The following is a 24,949-nucleotide window of genomic DNA, read 5'->3' on the forward strand; positions in this document are numbered from 1 at the left end:
CAAAATAAGAGGCCCAGAATGGCCAAAACAGAGAAAAGTAAAGCAGGAGGCATTACAATACCAGAACTTAAATTATACTACAGAGCTATAGCAACAAAAACACCATGGTATTGGCACCAAAATAGACATGAAGACCAATAGAACAGAATGGAAGACACAGAAAAGAATCCACATAAATACAGTTTTCTCATACTAGACAAAAGTGCCAAAAACATACATTGGAGAACAGATAGTCTCTTCAACAAGTAGTGCTTGGAAAACTAGAAATCCATATGAAGCAGAATGAAATGAAATTGAGCCCTATCTCTTACCTTGCCCTAAACTCAACTCAAAGTGGATTAAGGAACCTGGGCATTAGACCAGAGACCCTGTGCCTTCTAGAAGAAAATGTAAACCTAACTGTCTGTTATGTGGACTTAGGATCTGACTTCTTTAACAAGATGTAAAATCAAGAATCAATAAATAACATGGTATTAAACTAAAAAGCTTCTTTACAACAAAGGAAACCATCAAGAACACGAAGAGAGAGCCTACAGAATGGGAGAAAATCTTTGCCACCTATACCATAGATAGGGCATTAATCTTCAGGATACATAAAGAACATATACAGAAATTAGCCCATTAATAAATGGGCAAAGGAATTAAACAGATACTTCTCAAAGAACAAATATGAATGGTCAACAAATACATGAAGAAATGTTCAACATCTCTAGCAATTTGAGAAATACAAATTAAAACCATACTGAGATTCTATTTCATTTTATTTTCAGTCAGAATGGCAATTATCAAGCATACAATAATAAATACTGGTGAGAAGATGGGAAAAAGGTACACTCATACATTGCTGGTGAGACTGGAAGTTGGTTCAACCCTTCTAGGAAGTAATACAGAGATTCCTCAGAAAACTTAGGATGGAGCCACCATTTGATCCAGTTATCCCTCTTCTTGGTATACACCCAAAGGACTTAAAATCAGCATACTACTACAATGATGCTGCCACGTCAATGTTTATAGCAGCGCAATTCACAGTAGCTAAGCTATGGAACAAACCTAGGTGCCTTTCAACAGATGAATGGATAAAGAAAATGTGGTATATATACACAATGGAGTATTATTCAGCCATAAAGAAGAATCAAATTATGGCATTTGCTGGTAAATGATTAGAAGTGGAGACTATTGTGCTAAGCGAAATAAGCCAATCCCCAAAAACCAAAGGCTGAATGTTCTATCTCATATGTGGATTCTAACCCACAAAAATGGACAGGGGGAAGAGTAGAAGTTCAGTGGATTAGACCAAGGGAAATGAAGGTTGGGGGTAGGGAATAGAAAAGACAGTAGAATGAATCAGACATGATTTTCCTATGTTCATATATGAATAAAAGGCAGTATAACTCCACATTTTTTCAAGTACAAGAATGGGATCCTAATTAGAATAAGTTATACTCTATGTATGCAAAATATGGCAAAATACATTTTACTGTCATGTTTACATAAAAAAACAGTTAAAAATTGAACCAAAAAAGATTAAGTCCATATTTTATAACACCAAAATAAATGTTTTCAAGTGTAATATTTTGGCTATAATGCCAATAAATAATAACTAATGTATTAATTTCATTTTCAGACTGGAAAAAATGTTTTCTGTACTGTCACAAAAAATAATGTATATTGATTTGGACTACTCAATTTTAACTTACACTTAATGAATATGCTTCCTAATTTTGGACCATAGGAAGTTTATTAATAAAATAATTTTAAGTAATTCTTGCATAATTAATTTTTTTAAAGTTAAACATAATAATAGCACTTTACTTTTTTGCAAAAAAATATTTGGAATAAAATCTACAATGATTATGTGGTAAAATATGGTAACACTCATTTTTCTCCATTTATAACATGTCCTCTGGCTAAACAATTTCAAGTCTGGTTTTTTTTTTTTTTTCTTCCTAAACTGAATATCACTGGTTATAGAAATATTGTTTTATATAAGTTCCAGGTTGTATTTTTAGATTGATTGTAGTACATACAAACTATATGTGCTCTCAATCCAGTTCTTTTTGGCCTATCACACTGCTCTCTTCCTTGGTAAACAAACAAACAAACAAAAAAACAAAACCAAAAAAACCCCAAACACGTTTGTGTGCACTAAATGTTTTCCTAATTCAAACAGAATTCTACATCTTTCAATAAGACAGGCCTTGGAATTTGAAAAAGTTATTGCTCTAAAAATTAGAAGATCTGGATTAATTTCCATGTGTATTATTTACAGGTTACATGACTTTAGGAAAATTAGTCCATTTTTCTAGGCCTTAATTTCACAAAGTCATGAAAAGCTCATTTCTGTTTTACTGTGAAATATTAAGATTTCTATTTGGCCTGACCATACTTTGATGTTTAAGTCTGTTTGGAATTCCTGCCTGTGCTCTGAACTCACCCACGCCTGGCTCTCCCTGACAAGTTAACAATCCTCCCCGAAACCTCAGCAGCTCCTCATAAATTTAGATTTACTAAATTTACTCTCTACCTTGAAATGTGAAGCCATGTAGACCATTAACCTGCTATCTGTCCTTGTATTGCGCTTGCCAGAACCCTGTTAGCTGTAAGTTCCCAAGCCACCGCTTTTGTAACTTTTTATGCTATACAAACCTTCCTGCTCTTAGACCAGATGCTGTCCTCTGTCTCAGCTTTTGAGTGAGGCATTCCCCGACCATCTCTCTTGTGTGTACAATATAAGCTTGCTTTAATTTAGTTTAAAATTGTCTTTTCTTTGTGTTGCAGGTTCAACAACTTTGTAATGATAGTTGTATATTACTATATTTATCTAGTTTACATGGCTTTTATGAATATCAAATAGAAGATTATTTATAAAGTACTTTGAAAATTTTCAATGTAAAAAAATTAACCTCAACATTATAAGTAAAACACTTCATATACATACAAATTATTGGAAGTTAATATTTTTGAAACTTTTAATTTTAAAACATAGTTAATTTCTTCTGTTTATCACCATGCTGGAGTTCTCAAATGCAATTCTGAAGCAATAAAATAGGCAACTAGAGTGTATGACCTAGTTTTTTTTGTGTTTGTGTGGAATTAAAAATTGAAAAATTGTAAATTTATGTCTTAGGTTTTGGGAAGTCAGTGTTTGTCACAGTGTCAATAAAGATATTAGATATAAGAGTTCAGGAAGACAGGGTAAGCAAACTAGGCAGTGAGTCCCTATCTCCTCATATTACAGAAAGAAGGCAGTAAAGGAAAAGTGTAATTGAGAGGTGGGTGACAAAATAAATGCTTTAAGAAATCGATGTTACAAAGTCTGAGACCCGGCTAGAGAGACTAGAAGATAGGTTACTGGAGCAGAAAACAAACTCAGAATGCCCTAACCCTGAACCTGAACCTGTGAATGAGAAGGGGAGAGGGGCAACAGAGGAGAAAGGGGGGAGCAAACATTCTCTTAAGCCATCCACTTAAAAACTGTTGGAAATAAAGACAAAATTTAAAGCGGGATGATAACAGAAGTTTCCTTAAAATAGCACAAACACCTTAAAACCAAATTATGAAAAGAAAGCTGAGCCAGAGGTCTGCAGCCATCTTGTGGAGCCCTCAGTCAATCAGTTACCCTCTTAAATCCTCATGGCATCCTCCCATGCCTAGCATGCTTCAGAGGGAAGTCCCTGTAGTGGGACCTCTTAATAATCATGCCAGGAAGAATTTTAGAAGGACCACTATTAGTTGTAAATTGCTGAAACTCCCTTTCCCTCCCACTTACTGTGTACAAAGGGAACCAAAGGTGCTGGCAGGTCTTCCCGCAAGGGACATGAGCCAAACCCTGTTCAGCATCTGTAACTGAGGCAAAGGTGAAAAGCTCTGCATAGCCTCTGCTCCTTAGCTCAACTTGGAGACAACAATCAAGCAGATTTGGACCTGAAGAAAGGAAAGCAGATTCACCAGGTCCTGACCACAAACACTGAGGAGAGGCACTGTTGGATGCCTAGGGACAGGCCCCAGGATTGCAGGGCTATACAGGAGGAAGGCTGCCTAAACATCCAGTGACACAGAGACCCATTGGGAAATTGCCAAAGGCTAAGCAGCAGAAAGGGTTTGTTGATACCAGCCTTAACAGGTACATAGCCTGAACTGTGACCTCAATTGGCAAGTGACTGGGCATTTTATGGATACTTGCTGGACCTTGCATCAGACTTGTTAGGCAAAAGGAATCAACACTTAACATTCACAGCCTGGGGCAGTGGAAACTAGAGTCTAAGTGAACCACCAGATATCCTTCACTACAGTACCTCAGAGAGCAGTCAGAGCTGGAATACTTCTGTACCACAGGTCACCTGTAAAAAATCTACAACCAGAGTTCCTGTGCTCAAAGGCAGGATCTTCACTACTACACAAAATATGGGGGGCAGGGTAGGCAGCTAAAGCCAGATTTAAAGACAGGTAGTTAGTGTAGCTAGGTAAATCAGGTCTAATGGAGAAAGTATAGTCTGATTTGAGGGGAGTATGATGGGAAACTGTTCCTAGGAGATTGAAATGTTAATGTCCGGAGAAGCCTGGCCTATACTGCCCATCTTAAAGAATTGTTAATGAAAAACTCCAGAGCCAGTGAGGAATTACTAATTCATTCGCCCTGAGCTCTCTTCCTGCCTATATCATTCCCTCCAGCCCACCTTTGGCCATCCTACTGAACATTTCCTGGGCCTAGTCACCTAGGCAGGAAGGAGAAAGATAAGGGGAGGAAAGTGGGAGAACAAAGGAAGCCTGGGACATATAAAAAGGCAGAACACCTTCACTTCTAGGGATACCAGGTCTGAGGATGGCCTTAGGCCTGAACCTAAGCAACTCCATTTTAAAAACTCTAGTTTAAAACCTGCAGTCTCACCAGGCACACCCACAGAGCTCTCCAGTATGGCCTCAAACAAGTTACTTCCCCTCACCCTGATAAACAGAGTGAAGCCCCCAGCAGGCTGAAGATCAGAGTGGAGACCACCAGGCCAAATGTTTCTGAACCCAGGGTAAATGATGTCATGGAGAAATCCAGTGGTAGCGATAAGGATTGCAAATGGGGTCAAAAAGCCCCCAAATTTAGTATAAATAATAGAGCTGAAGAATAGGATTTAGCCAGCTGAAACAAGGATGCAATGGAACTGGAGAGCCTGATGAGGACCTGCACTGACATCCCATCACTTGTCATCATTTCCTGGGCCTCTGCATGATTCTCACTGCTCTCAAACTCTACCACCTCCTCTGGACCTTGGTGAGAGCTGCAACTTCTCCCTACGACCCTCTCCTCAACCGGTTGTCCACTCCACGCCAGGAAAAGCCTGCTTTGGTTCCAGACCTGATCACGTGGTCTGAGTGAGTGTACATCTGCTGGACAAAAAGCCTAAGGCTTGAGACTTTTAAACTTAGCATGCAGAGGGAATGTCTGTCACTAGCCTGTCATGATTAAGTGTGTTTTTCAATGCTTAGAATTAATCTAGAATTGTTTGCTGTGAATTGATAATGTCTACTGCCGTGCCTAGCATTAAGAATTGTCATTTTCTTGATTAAGAATCTATAGAGTGAAATTGTATTGAGTAATTTGACTGAATAAAGCATTGAAAGGGGCAGAAGCACGTGGACATTCTTCATTTCTCCCCTCCAGTGAATACATCACAATTTTGCCCCCTCACGACACCGGAATACCAGCTATGGCCCCCTTCTCCCCAGCCCCGCCACTGAGAAGTCTATGTTTACCCTATTTATTTATTTATTTAATTTATATATGACAGTAGAATGCATTACAATTCTTATTACACATATAGTGCACAATTTTTCATATCTCTGGTTGTATACACAGTATATTCACACCAATTCGTGTCTTCATACCTGTACTTTGGATAATAATGTCAACATCATTAATAACCCCATGCTATCTCCCTTCCCCTCCAACCCTTCTCCCCTATCTAGACTTCATCTATTCCTCCCATGCTTCCACTCCCTATCCTACTATGAATCAGCTTCCTTATGTCAAAGAAAACATTCAGCATTTGTTTTTTTTGGGATTGGCTAACTTCACTTAGCATTATCTTCTGTAACTCCATCCATTTACCTACAAATGCCATGATTTTATTCTCTTTTACTACTGAGTAATATTCCATTGTGTGTGTGTGTGTGTGTGTGTGTATGCCACATTTTTTTATTCATTTATCTATTGAAGGGCATCTAGGTTGGTTCCACAGTTTAGCTATTGTGCACTGTGCTGCTATAAACATTGATATGGCTGTGACCATGTAGTATGCTGTTTTTAAGTCCTTTGGGTATAAACCAAGGAGAGGAATAGTTGGGTCAAATTATGGTTTTATTCCTAATTTTCCAAGAAATCTCCCTACTGATTTCCATATTGGCTGCACCAATTTGAAGTCCCACCAGCAGTGTGTGAGTGTAACTTTTTCCCCATATCCTCACCATACGTTAGCCCTTTTTAAATAAACCCTGCTTTATATGCTTGCCTTGCCGTGTTTTTCTAATGTTATACTTCAACATGTGAGGGAGTAGAACTCGGCACTGATAACCGGCAGTATCACAGCTACAGGGTGACCCTTAGCAAATACATGGGGGCACTTCAGAGTCTGTCTCCTGAACTATTGCACAGGAGAGAAACAGTCAACTCACAACACTTATAGATTTTTTTTCTCTTTTTTCTGTTTTTCTCTATCCTATTTGCTCAACCTTGCTTCCTCCCTCCTTTTAGCTATCACTTAAAGTTATAGTAAATTTACTAAATTTAACAAATATTTTTTAACCTATTCCAGAACTTTATTATAGGTTTATACCTGAATTTGAGGAACTATAACGAACATCTGCAATAAGTATTTGTTCTTATAAGGTTGAATAGAATGAGGATTGGCTCAGAAGTGATTATAGTAAATAGGACTCAGTGGTATCTCTTAAAGTGGTGCTGATATTGGGATCAGAAAAGTTCACTTTAAATTAAAGTATTATCTGGATATTCACCCAACACAAGGATTTTTAAAAAAAGAAGCTCACACTGTAGTCCTTCACTTAAAAGAAAAAGTCAGAACTATACTGACAAATGGGTAGACATGCAAACAATATGAAAAAGCAAAACAACAAACCATCCCAAACAACCCATAAAGCTTCAATAACAGACTGCATTGATAATAAAGCCAGACTCAGACAGGCAATCAGTGTAGATAGGTAAATCAAGTCAGGTCAGGTCAAGGAGGCCAATTTTGAGTGAGTGTGGGAAGTTGGAGACTGTCCCCTGAGGGATCTTAACAACCAATAAAAAAAACCAATAAAGAAAAAAAAAAAAAAAAAAAGAACCTGCCCTTGCTCCAACCTGTTGCCAAGGTAACCTGTCCCAGGAATTTCACCTCCCTACAGCCCACCTTTTGGCCCTCTCACTGAGCATTCCTGGGCCTAGTCATGTACACAGGAAGGAGAAAGATAAGGGGGGAAAGGCAGGAGAACAAAGGAAGCCTAAGACATATAAAAAGGGCAAAACCCCTAGTTTCTTGGGATACCAGGATACCAGCTATGGCCCCCTTCTCCCTTGCAGGAGAAGTCTATGTTACCCCTTTTTAAATAAACCCTGCTTCATATGCTTGCCTCGGCGTGCTTCTCTAATGTTTAAACTTCAACATGTGGGGAAGCAGGACTCGTCACTGATAACCGGCGTTATCAATAACACAGTGGAGGAAATGTCAGTGAAGGAACTTAAGAAAATTCACAGTTCAACTCTTCTATGAGCTAAAAGAGATGTAAGGAGTAAAAGCAGAAAGATGTAAGGAGTAAAATATAGAAAGTGAAAGATCACTTCAATAAAGAGAGATTCTGAAAAAACAAATCTTTGAAATGAAAGAATCAAAAAACAAAATTAAAAATTAAATGAAAAGCATCATCAATAGATTAGACCACTTTGAATACAGATTTTTCAGGGTATGGAGACAAAGTAAATACTCTTGGAAATAAAGTTGACCATAGAGGAAAAAATATCAAGAGACCTGAAGAGAATATTCAAGAAATCTGGGAGAACATTAAAAGGCCAAATTTAAGATTTATTGGGACAGATGAAGGGTCTGAAATACAAATTTATAAAATACACAATCTTAAATGACATAATATCAGAAAATTTTCCAAATCTTGAAAATACAATGGAAATTTAAATACAGGAGGCATGTAGGACTCCAAATATACAAAATCACAACAGATCCACTCCAAGACACATTATTATGAAGTGTCTAATATAGAAAATAAGGATAGAACTTTAAAAACTGAAAAACATCTGGTCTCATTTAGAAGTAAACTAATCTGAATTTCAACTGATTTCTCAACCCAGACCCTTAAAGCTTGGAGGGTTTTGAATAATATATACAACGATCTGAACAAAAATGGATGACAATTAAGAATACTATACCAAGCAAGATAAAGCTTCAGGATTGAAGATAAAATAAAAACCTTCCATGACAAACAAAAGCTAAAAGAATTCGTAGCTTGAAAGCTCAATAAAATATTTCATGAAGAAGATATGAAAAATAAAAAGGAAAAGCAGAATATGGAGGAATTATACTAGAAGAGTAGTCAATTAAAGGATAAGGAAATCCAATTTCAACAACATAAATAAATCAAAATGGCAGGAAATAAAAATAATCTGGAATAAAACACAATATAAAAAAATATGCTATCTGCAAGACACTTACCTCACAGGCAAAGACATCCACATATTGAAGGTTAAAATATGAGAAAAAACATACAATTCACATGGATCTCATAAAGAAGCAGGGATCACTATTCTCTTATCACATAGACTTCAAGCAAAATTCATTAGAAAAGGCAAATGTCATTTCATACTGCTTAAGCGAAACATACATCAACAAGGTACAATGATCATGAATATTTATGCTCCAAAAAATGGACCATCTTTATAAATATATCTTGATATTAAGAATGAAGTACATTGCAATGCAATAATACTGGGTGACTTTAACATGCCTTTCTCATAACAGGATAGATTATCCAAACAAAAATTCAATATTCTACAGAACTAAAAAATAAAATAACAACTTGAACCTAACAGATAGTTATAGAATATTTCATCCATCAACAACAGAATTAACTTTCTTCTCAGTAGAGCATGCAACATTTTTTAAAATAAACCATACTTTAGGTCACAAAGCAAATCTTAGCAAACACAAAAAATAGAGATAATACCTAGCATTCTATGAGATCCTAATGGAATAAAATTAGAAATCAACAATAAGAAAAATAGAAGCTACTCTAACATCTAGAGATTACATAATTCACTTTTGAATCATGAATGGATAGCAGAGGAAATCAGGAGATAAAATAAAAAAAATACTTACTTAGAGGTAAAGGAGAAAAGTGATATAATATGAAAATCTCTGGGGCAATATGAAGGCAGATCTAAGAGGAAAGTTCATAGCATTGACCTCATACATTAAATGAATAGAAAGATACCAAATAAATAATATAACATTATGTCTGAAGGCCCTAGAAAAAACATGAAGAAACCAACACCCAAATCACTAAAAGACAGTAACTAATTAAATCAGAGCCAAAATCAATGAAATTGAGATAAAAACATCAAAAGATCAATGAAACAAAAAATTCATTTTTTAAAAGGATAAACAAAATCGATAAACCCTTAGCCAAATTACCCCCCCACAACAACAAAACAAAACAAAAAACAGGGAAAAAACTCAAATTTTCAAAATCCAAGATGAAAAAGGACATACCACCACAGATACTTCTGAAATCCAGAGAATTTTCAGAAACTATTTTGAAAATTTATACACCAATAAACTAGAAACTTGAAGATATGGATAAATTCGAAGAGACATATAACCAGCCAAATTGAACTAGGAGGATATGGAAAACTTAAACAGATAAGTTTCAGGTAATCAAAATTAAAACCTTCCGGGGGGTGGGGGGAGCCCAGGATTGGATGGATTCTCAGATGAGTTGTACCAGACCATTAAAGAAGAACTAATACCAAACCTTTTCAAATTATTCCATGAAATAAAAAAGGAAGGAACTCTGCAAACTCATTCTATGAATCCAGTATCACCCCAAGGCGAAAACCAGAGAAAGATACATCAAGGAAATAAAACTTCAGACCAATATCCTTGATGAACATAAATGCAAAAATTCTTAATAAAATATTGGCAAACCTCACACAAAAGCACATTATAAAGATAGTGCACCAGGATTAAGTAGGTATCTTCCCAGGGATGCAAGTTAGGTTCAATACACAAAAATCAGTAATTGTAATTCACCACATAAATAGACTAAAAGACAAGAGAAAGCATTTATGTTTAAAACACTAGAAAAACTAGGGATAGAAGGAAATGACCTCAACTCTATAAAGGCTATATATGAAAATCTCAAGTCCAACATTGTTCTGAATGGAGAAAAACTGAAAGTATTTCCTCTAAAAACAGGAATAAGACAAGAATACTCACTTTCCCCACTGCTATTCAACACAATCCTTGAAACTGTAGCCAGAGGAATTAGGCAAGAGAAGAAAGTTAAAAGGGATATGAATAGGAAAAGAAAAGCTCAAATTGTCTCTGTTTGTCAATGACATGATCCTACATTTAGAAGATCCAAAAAACTCAACAAGAAGACTTCTGGAGCTCATAAATGAATTCAGCAAAGAAGCAGTATTCAAAATCAACCCCCGTTTATCAATTGCGCTCTTATACTCCAATGATGACTCTCATGAAAAAGGAATCTCCCGTTCACAAAAGCCTCAAGCTGCCCCCCGCCCCCGCCAAAAAACAAACAAACAAACAAACAAAAAAACCCAACCAAACAAACAAACAAAAACAGAAAAACAACCTTGGAATCAATCTTAGAAAAGGGGTTAAGGACCTCTATGATGAAAACTATAGAACACTAAAGAAAGAATTGAAGAACAGCTTAGAAGATGGAAAGATCTCCCATGTTCTTGGATAGGCAGAATTAATATTGTCAACATGGCTATACTACCAAAAGCAGATTCAATCCAATTCCCATCGAAATTTCAATGATATGCTTGACAGAAAAAGAAAAAGCAGTCATGAAATTCATTTGGAACAGTAAGAGGTCCAGAATAGCCAAAGAAATCCTTAGCAATAAAGTGAGGCAGGAGACATCAATAATACTGGACCTCAAGTTGTACTTCAGAGCTATAGTAACAAAAACAGCATGGTACTGGCACCAAGACAAATGAAATAGAAGATACAGAGACAAACCCACTTGAATACAGTCAGTGCATATTAGACAAAGGTGTCATGAACATATATAGCCTTTTCAACAAATGGTACTGGGAAAACTGGAAATCCACATGTATTAGAATGAAATTTAATCCATATCTCTTACCCTGAACAAAACTCAAGTCAAGGTAGATCAAAGAACTAGGAATTAGTCCAGAAACCCTGAACCTGCTAGAAGAAAATATAGGCCCAACACTCCAACAAGTTGGCTCAGGAAATGACTTCCTTAACAACACTCCTAAAGCGCAGAAGCAAAATAAAAAAATCAATAAATGGGATAGCATCAAATTAAAAAGTTTCTTCATAGAAAAGAAAACAATAAAGAGTATGAAAAGAGAGCCTAGGGAATGGGAGAAAATGTTTCCCACTTGCTCCTCAGAGCATTAGTCTCCAGGATATACAATGAACTAAAAATATTTAACCCTCACAAAATAAATAACTCAATCAATAAATGGGCAAAGGAACTGAATAGGAACTTCATAGGAAAAGAAATACAAATGAATGTTCAACAAATATTTGAAAAAATGCTCAACATCTCCTACACTGAGATTCTTGCTTCACTCAGAATGGCAATTATCAAGAATACAAGTAAAAATAAATGTTGATGAGGATGTAGGAGAAATGTTACACTCCTACATCAAAAATTAGTGCAACCATTCTGGAAAGCAGTATGGAGATTCCTCAACAAACTAGGAATGGAACCATCATAAGACCCAGCTATCATATTCCTTAATATATATCCAAAAGATTTAAAATCATCATACTATGGTGACATAGCCACATTAATGTTTATAGCACATAATTCACAGTAGCTAAGCTATGGAATCAATCCAGTAGTTCTTCAACAGAAAATGGATAAAGAAGATGTAAATATACACAATGGAGTATTATTCAGCCATAAAGAAGATTGACTTTTGATATCTGCCGGTAAATGGATGGAATTGGAGATAATCATAGTAAGTGAAGTAAGCCAGACCCAAAAGTCAAAGGTTGAATATTTTCTCTGATATGTGGAAGCTAATCCAAAATAAGAGGGAGGGTGGGTTAAAAAAAGAAAGATAGAAGAAAGATCATTGGAGAAGACAAAGGGTAATGAAGAGAAAGAAAGAGGGCAGAGAGAAAGACAGTGGAATGAATCTGACCTAGACTTTCTATGTACATATATGAATATGCCATAGTGAATCTCACCATCGTGTATATCCATAAGACAATATTTTTTAAAAACTATAGTAAATAAAAGAAATATCAGTAGAGTAGAGGGAAGGGAACAGGGGCTGGGAGGAAGGGAGAGGAAGGGGAAGTACTGGGGATGGAATTAGAACAAATTATAGTTCATGCTTTTATAATTATGTCAAAATAAGTATATTGTTATGTATAATTAAAAGGAACCAATGATCAAATAAAAATATTGGATTTAATCTATTTTTAAAAGCTAGAAAATTGAACAAAATATACTAAGCAACAGTTTTCACATATTGGTCAAAAGGCAACATAGGAATGGATGAGAGAAGAATAATAATGTAAACTTCACAAATGTCTTTCCTTAGTGACTAGAGTGATTTCCCAAGCTGGAGCATAAAAAACAAACTCAGAAATTGAGTTAATTACCTCACTGAATTGAGGAGACAGTGATCAGAGACTGAAGCTTCAAAAGTAGCTAGAATATCAAGAAAAATATTAGAGCTACAGAGAGAAATTATACAGATATTTTCAGGATGGTCTTGTGGTATACTAATGGTATACTAATTAGTATATAATATATATATACTATATACTATATATATACTAGTGGTATACTAATTAGTATACCACTAGTCTTTACTAATGGTATACTAATCTGTGATATGAAAATAGTATCAAAGGCCTAGAAGAAGAAACATCAGAAAGATGAGGTGAAACAATTCACAAAGCTCACACAAAGTAGAGCATATTTCATGTTACTACCCACTAAACCACTGATATCTCCCAATACAAGAATAGCAGATATTGGGGTGTCATTTCAGTAAAGAGGCAAAGTAGCCACAGACTAAAGAATTTTCTAAAGCCACCCTTATAAATCTTTAAAGCAATGATTCCAATAACTTAACTATCTTCTAGAAATATAATCCAACAGTATTGAAAAAAAATATAACAAAATACCACCCAAAATATGAATGTCTAGTGTGTAAAAGGAATTAGGTATATAAAGAATCAGAAAAAATATGATCGACAATGAGAGGGGAAAATAACAGAAAGATAAACATAAATGAAACAAAATAGCAGAGTAGGATATTAAAAGTGCTTTAAAAATGTATACAGATAATCAAGAAAATAAAGCATGAATGTGATAGAATGAAACATGGCAGATATAAAAATGCTCATATTAAATTTCTAGAGATATGAACACTACTGAGAGTACCTCTGCACCCAAGATCCCATGTCTGCACCAGCATATTGAACCTGCCAAGAGAAATCCTCTATACAGAACTTTTTTGGATGCGAAAAAAGGAGAACAGCAAGAACCCAATAGCTTTCACTACTGAGGACACCAATAACCCTAGGTGCTACAAATACTGCAGACATCCAAAGCTTTGGCTACCAAAGATTCCTGCAGTCTTCACCAATGTTGATTCAGTGGTCAGAGCTGCATGGAGATCATGCCACTGCACCCTTCCTGGAACAAAAGATCTGCACCTCACCCAACCAACACCCTTGTGCTAAACAAAGGTGAAAGTTTTTCCTCACTGTTTCAAGAAGGCTAGATAAAGTAACTTGCTCCCCCAAATTCAGACATCAATACAAGACCACTAGAAACATGAAAAGGTAAGTAACTATATCACCTGGAAAGGAACACAATAACTATCAAGGACTAACTCAAAGAAATGGAGATCTATGAATTCTCTGAAAAATAGTTCAAAATTATTATTTTATCGAGATTCAGCAAGACACAGAACACAGATAACTTAAAAATGAAGGAAACTAATACATGAAAAAAATGAGAGGCTACAAAAGAGATAGAAATCATAAAAAGAGAACCAAACAAATTCTGGAGCTAAGGAATGTAACAAATGAAGTGACAAATGCAACGGCAAGTTTCAATACAAGATTTGATCAAGTAGAGAAAGTATCTGTAAACTTGAATACCCACCTTTTGAATTTGTCCTTTCAAAGGAGAAAAAAATGCAATAAGAATGAAAAAGAAGGAAGAAAACCTAAGGGAAGACATATGGGACATCATCAAGGGAAACTATAGTGGCATTAGGGCAGTTAGTTTGAGTAACAGTAAAGAAAGTAGGGGCAGACTGCTTATTTAAAGAAATAATGACTGAAAATTTCCCAAATCTTGGGAAAAATATGCACATCAAGATTCATGAAGTTCAGAGTACTCCATCAGATTCAATCCAAAGATGACTCCACCAAGGCACATTATAGTTGAATTGCTGAAAGTCAAAGACAAAGAACAAAGAAAAGTTGAACTTTAGAAATGAGAGAGATAAAGACTTTTCCCAACAAACAAAAGCAATGGAGTTTAACCACTGTATTTGCCTAATCAGAAATGCAAAAGGGGATTCTTAAAACTGAAAATGGAAGGATACTAATATAACATGAAAAGGTGTGGAAGCAGAAAATTCACTGGTAAAGGTAAATATAGGCTCAAATTCACAATATTCTGCTATAGAAATGGTAGTGTGTAAATTTTAATTCTAGGAGAAAGTTTAATAGATAAAAGTATAAAAATATCTATAGCTAAAATATTTTGTCAATGGAATATAACACAATATAACAAGATGTACCTTGTAACATCCACAACATAAAATGTATGTAGAAGGTGATAGGTAAAAGTAAGGAGCTTTGGCATGAAACTGAGGTTAAAGCTATCATCATGCTCAAGAAGACTGCTTATAACTAAGTAAAACTGAAAGAAAGAGTTTGAAATTGATTACGCAGAAAAACAAAGGTTCATTATTAGGGATTATAGTGAGCATTTATTAACCAACACTTCGGAGAAACCAGGAGAAATGAATAAATCATATAAATAAAATCTCACCAAGTCAAAACCACTAAAGAAATAAAATCTAAATACACTAAAAACAAAGAAAGAGACTGAAACAATAAGAAAATCCTTCCAAAAATGAGAGTCCAGGGATACAGATATTAGTGTTAAATTCTACCACACAGAAAAAACAAAACAAACAAAAACTAATCCAAATCCCAATCATTCTAACATCCTTCAAAAAAACTGAAGAAACACATTCAGATACATACATAGTACAAGGCCAGCACTACTCTTATACCAAAGCTAGACAAGAACATCAGAAGAAAATAAAATTAAAGGTCAATATTACTGATGAAAATGGCTTCAAAATTCCTCAAAAAAATTCTTCAACAGAAAAACTAAATTCATGAGTATATTTAATGATTATATACCATGATAAAAATCAGAATTACCTCTTGGGTCCAGGATTGTTGAACATACACAAGTCAAAAAATGTGATACACCACATTAATAGCAGATTGGACAATAATCATAAAATCATCTCAACAAGTGCTCAAAGGGCAGTTGACATAATTCATTATCCTTTTATGATAAAAATTCACAACAAATTTGGTTTATAAGGAATATATCTCAACATCATCATAAGAGCCATCTGTCACAGATAAGTCCATAGCTAAATTATATTCAAAAGTGAAAAGGTGAAAACTTTTCCTGAAGACAAGGATGCCCACTCTTACCACTTGTATTCAACATAGTATTTGAAAGTCTTACAGAACTTATGTAAGAAAAATAAACAAAAGGCAGATAAATTGGAAAGAAAGAAGTTAAAATGTCTGCTAAGACAGCATGATCTCATTTACATAAAATCCTAAAGGTTATGAGAAAATGTTAGAATGAACAAATTTAGTCAATTTTCAGGGTACAAAATCAACATATCAAAATAAGTAGCAGATAGATATTAGAAGATGGCAGATTGGAGGCACTGAGCATTTTTATTCTGCTTTTCCATAAGATAGAACCAAAACAACAGGAGTGTAGCTGCTTATTGAGTTGGGTGGCCTTAGGAGAGGACTGGAAGAGAACAGTTGAGAGAAAGAGACTTGGAGAAGCCCATAGATTTTGGATAATGGAAGAGTGGGGAAAAAAGTGCCCAACCACCGAACACATGGCATCAAGGCTGGGGGAGGGGGAAGAACTCTATGAAAGAAGGAGGTTCCTAGAGAACTCCACTAGTACAGAATTTGGCATCTTGCAGACAAGGTGCAAATAAGTAAGAGACCTGGGAACTGCACAGCAACCTGGCTCTGGAGAAGTTCTCTAAACTTCCCAGAATGTTCTTATGAAACTATAATCAGGAACCAACTTGAGAAGGGTCCTATTGTCTGAGTTGACTGCTCTGAGGATTAGAGACCCAAGAATTTTCTTATCTCTGGGACTCTGGACTCTGACAATTTCACTGCACTGACTGCAGTGGTGGCTGCCTATGAGACAGTATGGTCCAAAGGAGAGACATTGACACAAACCCATTGAAAATTCTATGCCACAGGAAAACAACAACATGGAGGGGAGCAAAAGATGCTAAACTGGTAGTTCAGGAAATCTGCTAACAGTCTCAGGGAGTGACAAGTCCCACGGGAATTTTTGTGAGAATCAAGTTTGAGGACACTGATAAGGTTGACTGTATGTATGGAACACCTGCCTCCCATCAGATCCATAGCCTCTCACTACCTATAGAGGTATCCAGGGATGTGCTGCCATTTTCCCTGTCCTTATTATAGGTCAAAAAGTTCCAGACGGAATTTTTACTTGGTGAGCTAAGCATTCTGACTTAGCTTGTTAATGTGCCACAATAACAATATTTGTCCTGCACTGTAGAGAGAATCTCTGCCTACTGATTTTTGCATTCCATACTAGTACATTCTAGTGTCCAAAGTAGATAAGAGGAATTCCAGATAGCTTTACCACAGTTCAGTCCTGTTAATCACCTAGGGAGCAGGACAACAGAAAGAAGTGGGGAGTGAATGACAACAACACTGCACTCTCTGTAGGGTCTAAAGCTTGCAAAAATCCAAAAAGAGATTTGATTAGCAGGGTTGCAATCATTGACTCTCCTCACCTCAATTGGGGTGCCATAACAGGGATAATACTTTTACATTTTTATCTAAAAATGTTTTTCTTTTCTTCTTAACTTCTAGAGTTTTCTTTCTTGTTTTCCCCGTTTTATTTTTCTCCTCTTTGATCATCTTGAGACAACCAGGAAACACTTGGCCTGAGGATCTCAGATTCTGCTCCTGGCAAAGGAAGCACATCTGCCTCAGACACTGGCAACATGATAATCTTCAGGCTGACCAGCTCTTCCCCACTTGGACATTCCTCCCTCAGGCTATGCAAATAGGCCCAAAACAGACCAAAAGATATTCCAGCAAACAGGATGGGCAGGAAAGAACACCCATGGGCTCCACAAGTATGGTGATGGGAATTGTATCCACATAGGCATCTTCTGAAGGCAACACTTCCTCTACATGATCAGAAGCCAGTGGCTTCCACGGGGGCAGCAGGAACCTTAGGAATCTGGCAGGGGCATTGATGGGCTTCACACTCACCACCCCTATACAGCATCCTCTATGCTGACACAACACTGTGCCTTGTGCCCTACACACTGTGCTGTAATGTAAATTATGTTTCAGTTAATAACATAAATAAAAACAATGCTGAAAGGTCATGAGGGGAGACATACAGATGCTTGGGCACTCACATCACGAGGTCATGAGGGTGGGGTGGATACTAGGCTTCCTTCATGTCCTATGCATAGCAGTACTCAGGGCCAAGGTCTCACACTCACTGTGTACACTAAGGCCTGCCTCCCTTCAGAGTTGTGAAGATGGTTGTCAGTTCTGGGTTGCTAGATTCCTGTCCATAAACTTCCGTGCATTTTGAAATTGCACTGACCAAATATTCATCCTCCCCACCCCGCTACCTCTGGGCTGTGCTTGTGACCAACAGGCAAGAAGAAGCCACAGGAAGCTGTGGACCACAGGAGAACTCAGGGAGAACAGGCATTTGGGACCAAGAGTAGAAAAGGGATGGTGGCTGTAGGAATGGAGGCCATGGTTTGAAGGCTTCTTGATGAAAGGGCCTCAGCATGAAGGGGATTAGCCTTCATCTGCCTAAATAATGTAGTAAAAGGGTCCTTCCTTCTCACCTGGAGAGGGAAAGTCACCTTGCACACTGTGGGTGGGAGGGAGGTCAGCTTCTGTTTCTAAGAACAACAGGGAGAATACCTGTCTGTCAAGTCCTAGACCTGCCCACTAGCAGGTATAGAGAAAAAGAGCCTGGGAAACCCTGTCTTTCCATTCCAAGACAAAGCCACTCAAAATGCACCAAAGGAATTCCTCTGCTATACAGCCTTCTTTCCCTCCTCCAGCATTTCTGAATATCTGCTAGAGCTGTCACCCTATGAGCCTGGAGTTGGCCAGGTGTCCTGAGCTTCCTGCTTGGGCATACTCCCCCAAACCTCATTATGCCTCCCCTGCCTGCAGAAGCTTCTGCACATTGTAAAATTCCAGGCAGCAATTATCTAGTCCCTAGGACAAGGTTGAATTCAAAATCTTCCATTTCCTGGCTGCACACAATAAGCCCCTGCTTCCATGTGGAAAGTGGTTTTATCATAGGGGGATTTATCACTCTCAATGTATTGTTTAGAAAAATATTCAAAGATGTTTTTCCTTTTAAAAAACTTCTATGGTTCTGAAAATTTCTCAACTGGGGCCCTCCACGAAAATGGTGAACTATCAATATGACAAATATATTTTTAAGGTATCCATTTCTAACTAATAAGGACAAGAAGAAGCTGCCTTAGCAGTTCTGGGAGTTCCAGCCCTATAAAGATGACAGAGCTAGAAGATGCCCAAAGCCTCCCATCCTCACTGACCTGAGGCTTTTGTCAATGACAAACCCAAAGCCAACATCATACTGAACAGAGAATAAGTGAAAACATTTCCTCTTAAATCAAGAAAAATGCAAGAATTTCCATTGTCACCACTTCTATTTAACACTCTTTTTTGAAACTCTAGCCAGAGCAATCAGGCAAGAGAAGGAAGTTATAGGGATATGAATAGAAAAAAAATCAAATTAACTGTTTGCAATCCTTGATCCTGTATCTGAAAGACTCTACCAGGACATTTCTAGAGCCGATAGATAAATATAGCAAAGTACCAGGATACCTGATCAACATTTATAAGTCAATAGCTTTCCTATACTCCAACAGTGATTCTGCTGAGAAAGAAATTTTTTAGAAAATACACCCTAAAAATACTTGGAAATAAATCTAATCAAGGAGGTAATTAAATTTGCAGAACACCAAAGTAAGAACCTGAAGAAGACATTAGAAGATGGAAAGCCCTCCCATGTGCTTGGATAAGAGAATTAATCATTTTAAACAGTCATATTGCCAAAAGCAATATACAGATTCCATGCAATACCCATAAAAATACCAAAGGCATTCTTCAATAATCGTCCTAAAATTCACTAAAAAGCACAAGAGATCCATAATAACCAAAGCAATCCTAAGCAAAAAGAACAATGCTGAACTAATCATTATACCTGATCTCAAATTATACAATAGAGCCAAAGTGACAAAACAGGATCGTATTGGCATCAAAATAGGCATAAAGACCAAGGGAATAGAAGTCACAGGTACAAAGACACATACTTATGGTCATCTGATATTTGACAAAGGTGCCAAAAATATATGTTGGAGACAGGTCTTTTTAAAGAATGGTGTTGGAAAAATTGGATGTCCATACAGAATGAAATTATATCCCTATAGCTAACCATGCACAAAAGTCAAATCACAGTGGATCAAAGGGTTAACAATGAGAGCAGAAATCTTGCAACTTCTAGAAGAAAACATATGGTCAATATTCCCTCATATCTGTTCTGGCACTGACTTCCTTAATAAGACCTCTTAAAAGTCAAGAAACAAAATCAAGAATCAATAAATGGGATGCCATCAAATTAAAAAGCTTCTGCACAGCAAAGGAAATGATTAGGTGTATGAAGTATGACCATACTGAATGGGAGAGAATCTTTGCCAGCTGCTCCTCTGACATGGAAATATCTAAAATATATAAAAAATAAAACTCAAATAGGCTAACACCCCCAACCACCCCAAAATAACCCATTGAATACAGGGCAAAAGACCTAAACAGATATTTATCAAAAGAAACATAAATGGTCAAAAATACATGGAAAAAAAGTTCAACAGCTCTAGCAATCAGGGAAATTTAAATCCAAACTATTACAAGATTTCATCTCATTCCATTCAGAATGGCAATTGCTAAATTAGAACAAATTATACTCCATGCTTTCATAATTATGTCAAAATGGATTCTACTGTTATGTATAATTAAAAAGAATTAATAAAAAAAGAGTACAAATAATAATAGATGCTGGCAAAGATGTGGAGGAATAGGTACCACTCACACATTGTTGGTGGGACTGCATATAATTAATTACAACCACTCTGGAAGGCACTATGGAAATTCCTCATAAAACTAAGAATAGGATAGCTATATGATCCAGTGATCACACTCCTTGGCATTTATACAAAATAACTAAAATCATCATTCTATAGTGATATAGCCACACTAAGGTTTATAGCAGCACAATTCACAATAGCCAAATTATGAGACTAGTCCAACTGCTCTTTAATAGATAAATAGATTAAGAGAAGGTGATATATATACACAATGGGGTTTTGCTCGCCATAAAGAATTAAAAAATATGGCATTTGGAGGCAAAAGGATGAAAATGGAGAATATCATGCAAAGAGAAATAAGACTCAGAAATCAATTGAATGTTTTCTCTTATGTGGAAACTAGAGCAAATTAAGGGAAAAGAACGGAGGGGGGGGTCAGATATCATAAATACAGAGAAACAATATCAGTGGAGTATAAGAAAGAGATTGTGGGGGAGGGAGAAGGGTTGGGAAAGTAGAGGATATGCAGAATGAATTCAACAAAATTATGCTATGTGCATGTATAAATATGCCACAGTGAATTTCACCTTTATGAGTATCTATAATAAACCAATTACAAATAAAGATTAGAAGGAAGATAGAGAAGGGGAATGAGGGGTGTGGGGGGAAGAAGAAGTACCAGAGACTGAAATGGAGCAAATTAAATTCCATACACATCTGATTATATCATATTATTACATGTAACTATAATCCACTAATATAAGCATTTTAAAGACAAATAGAAAACAACCAGCCCTGTCTCACACATTTCTTCCCCCCATCCTGACAATTGAATTCTTAAGATGAAGAACTGTTGGTGGGACTATAAAGTATTAAAACCAAAGTTCAAAAGTATTTTGATGGATTCACATGTTATAATAAATATGTCTGACATTTAAAAATAATTGTTGCATAAATATAATTCATTAATTTTCATTTCCATAAAATTCAATTGAATTTATGTAATACAGTCTATATAGGCTAATGAACATTGAATTTTTGGGGGGAGGATTTTTATCATACTGCTAGTGTAAATAGAGCTCTTATCCTTCAGTGAATATTTGTTTCCCATTTTGTTAGTTATATGCCTAGGTTTGAAACTGTATTAGTCAGATTTTTCACTTCTGGGACTAAAAGATCTGAATAAAACAATTTTAGGGGAAAAGTTTTAATTAGGGGCTCATGGTTTCAGAGGTCTCAGTATATAGATAGCTAATTCCATTTCTCAGGGCTCAAAGTGAGGCTGGACACCAATGGCAGAAGAGTGTGATGGAGGGGAGCAGCTCACGTAATGATCAGAAAGAAGAGAGATCTCCACTTGACCAACATAAACATATACCCCAAAGCCATGCCCTCAATGCCCCACCTTCTCCAGCCACACTCTACCTGAATTCAATTACCACTCAATGAATCCCATCAGGTAACTGATTCACTGATTGGGTTAAGGCTCTCATTAGCAAATCATTTCTGCCCTAAACCTTCTTGCCTAAGAGGCCATGAATAGAATGTTGTCTCACACATGGGCTTTTGGGGGATACCTCACATCCAAATCATAACAGAAATTTTTAGGTTGTAGAGTATTCATATGTATGTATGTTAAAACAAAGTAAATAAGGCTGATAATTTTATAAAATAAATACACCAATTTACTCTCTATGTAGCAGATTATATAAGTTCTTGTTACCCAATATTTTTGCCACCACTACCAATATTACTAATGTGGTTGTGCAAGACACATGTACAATCATATACTGCTTAACAAAATGGATATATTTTGAGAAATGTGTTATTAGGCCATTTTTGTCCTTGTGTGAATATCACAGAGTATACTTACACAAACTAAGATGGCTACAATGTCATTTGGTGTTATTCTCTTGTGGGACCACTGTTGTGGTCTTTCATTAGCTGAAATATCATTATGTGTTACATTCCAGTATGTGTATTTTATATGTGTTATTTTATTTTTGCCATTTGCATATCTTCTTTTGTGACATGTTTGTTCAAATTTCTTCTGCAATTTTTCCATTTAATTCTTTTTCTTCTTGATAATTTATGAGCTTTAAATGGGACTCAGAGGGAGGTAAAAGACAGTAGGGAAAGCTTCAATATTCCTAGTGCTTTCCTAAGAGGCCATGAACAGAATGTTGATAGAAATACAGACAGCAAAGGCTACTCTGAGGAAATCTCTGGTGGAAATATGTTAAGGAAAATGCAAAAAATGGGCCAAAGAATAACCATATATTCTTATATTAAATATGTGTTAAAATAAATTAAAATGGATATCAGGACTGAAAATGAGTAGACAAAAATGCAGGCTTTATAAGTGACCATCTTATTGCTTTATTTGCAGACATAAATGAAATTTCAACTATTTCTTATAAATGCCTATATTAAAGGAAAGCAAAACTTTATCTCAATCAATCAGAAACAATCATCAAATTTATAATTATTTAAAGCTTTTCCCATAGGATAAACTAATAAGGCATTGTGTAACTGTAACCTATGAAATATTTTCTTTGTTTTAATTTTATATCCATTTTATAAAAGTCTCCTCTTTGTGTTCTTTTAGAGGAGCTCCTAAACCACTTCTGGTTTGGAGCAAAGCCCATTTCATGATTTGTTTGCTCAAATAAACTCTCTAAAATCTTTACTGTGCTTCAGTTTACCTTTCCTAACAATAAGCTGTCCCAAAGTCCTTTCCACCTCTTTCCCCTCCCCCAATTGGCTGTTGTAGTCAGCTTTCCTATCAAAGACTTTTCCAATGAAGAAGCAAATACCTAATATATATGTGCACGTACATCTGTCATAAATGTACCTTCTAATAGTAAACTCCAGTAACACAGGATAGATTTTTTTTTAAGTACTTTCTCTTACTGAAGACTTCAAGTTTGTTTGGAGATCCACTAGACTTAGCTTTGAAAATACAGAGAACCAAATATACAAAGAAATGTATTTTTAAAATGTTGATGCCAAATTAGCAGAAAAAAGAGGTATTTGAAAAATGGTATTAATATAATTCTTGTCATCAGAAAAAATATAGCTTAATCCTTATTTCATACTTTATATTTAAATGAATTATAGATAGATTAAATATTTAATATCTAATAGAAACAATATATTAGTGAGAACATAATTTTTATTATCATAAAGGAAGGCCTAATCCAGAGACATAAAAATAAGAAATAGTATCACAAAAAGTTACCCATGTGAAAACATCATCCTAAACAAAGTCTTACAGCAAACAAAAGCAGAAAAAAAGTCTTTTCAAATTACATGACAAAGGTAGGTAATACCCCTAATATATTAATAGCTTTTACAAATCTTTACAAGAAAGGTCAACAATTCTGCAGGAAAATGGACAAAGAATAGAAATGTCACAGTACATAAAAGCTGTTCAATTTCACTGAAGACACAAGAAAATTCTACTAGTATAATGGCACATCAATTTTTACTGAACAAATTGACAGGTATCAAAAGTTTGATTAACAGTATTGTTAGAAAGGTTGTGGGAAAACAAGCATTCTCAAACAGTGCTGGTGGGAGTATAGTTTGATGCAATCTTTGCGGAGGGCTATGACCTAGGAATAAGGAATTAAAGTAGACTTATAACAGAATAAAATCCAAAGATCTGATATCTGGTTGGATTATGCAGTTCTCAGCCTTTCTCCTAATGTAGATCTCCAGAAGAAATGTAAAGACTTTCTGGAGGGTGATAACATCATTTGAGTTTCTAAACCCAAATTATAATGTGCATGTCTCAATTAAAAAATACATATTTTAAAAAATCTGGCACATATGAATACAATATAATGTACCATAAACCAAGATAATACTTATAATTATCAAAGATGGAGCTATCAAACACATATTTAAAGTAACTACATTCAACATGTTCAAAGAAGTAAACAAGAGAGGCAATTTAGGAAAAGAACTGAAATCTTTAAAAGACCCAAATGGATAGTCTAAAACAGAAAAATAAAATAATTGAAATTAAACTTCATGGTGGATCTACCATCATATTAGTTGGAGAGAGAATTAGTGATCTCTAAAAGCCAAGTCAAAAGAAAAGGAAATCCAAGGAGAGAAGATACAGAAAATATAAAATCAACCAAACAAAAAAGTACAATTGTAGTATCACCCTAACAACCTTCTAATAATATCAGA

At 35.8% G+C, this 24,949-nt stretch overlaps 1 protein-coding gene across 2 annotated transcripts in view; it reads right to left on the reverse strand.

The window, feature by feature from the left end:
- Window positions 1-24,949, reverse strand: part of Stxbp5l (syntaxin binding protein 5L) — a 334,167-nt gene that overhangs the window by 99,927 nt on the left and 209,291 nt on the right. The gene's annotated exons all lie outside the window — the stretch shown is intronic.

This window comes from Marmota flaviventris, chromosome 8 (genome assembly GCF_047511675.1).
Source record: "Marmota flaviventris isolate mMarFla1 chromosome 8, mMarFla1.hap1, whole genome shotgun sequence".
Classification (NCBI taxonomy): domain Eukaryota; kingdom Metazoa; phylum Chordata; class Mammalia; order Rodentia; family Sciuridae; genus Marmota; species Marmota flaviventris.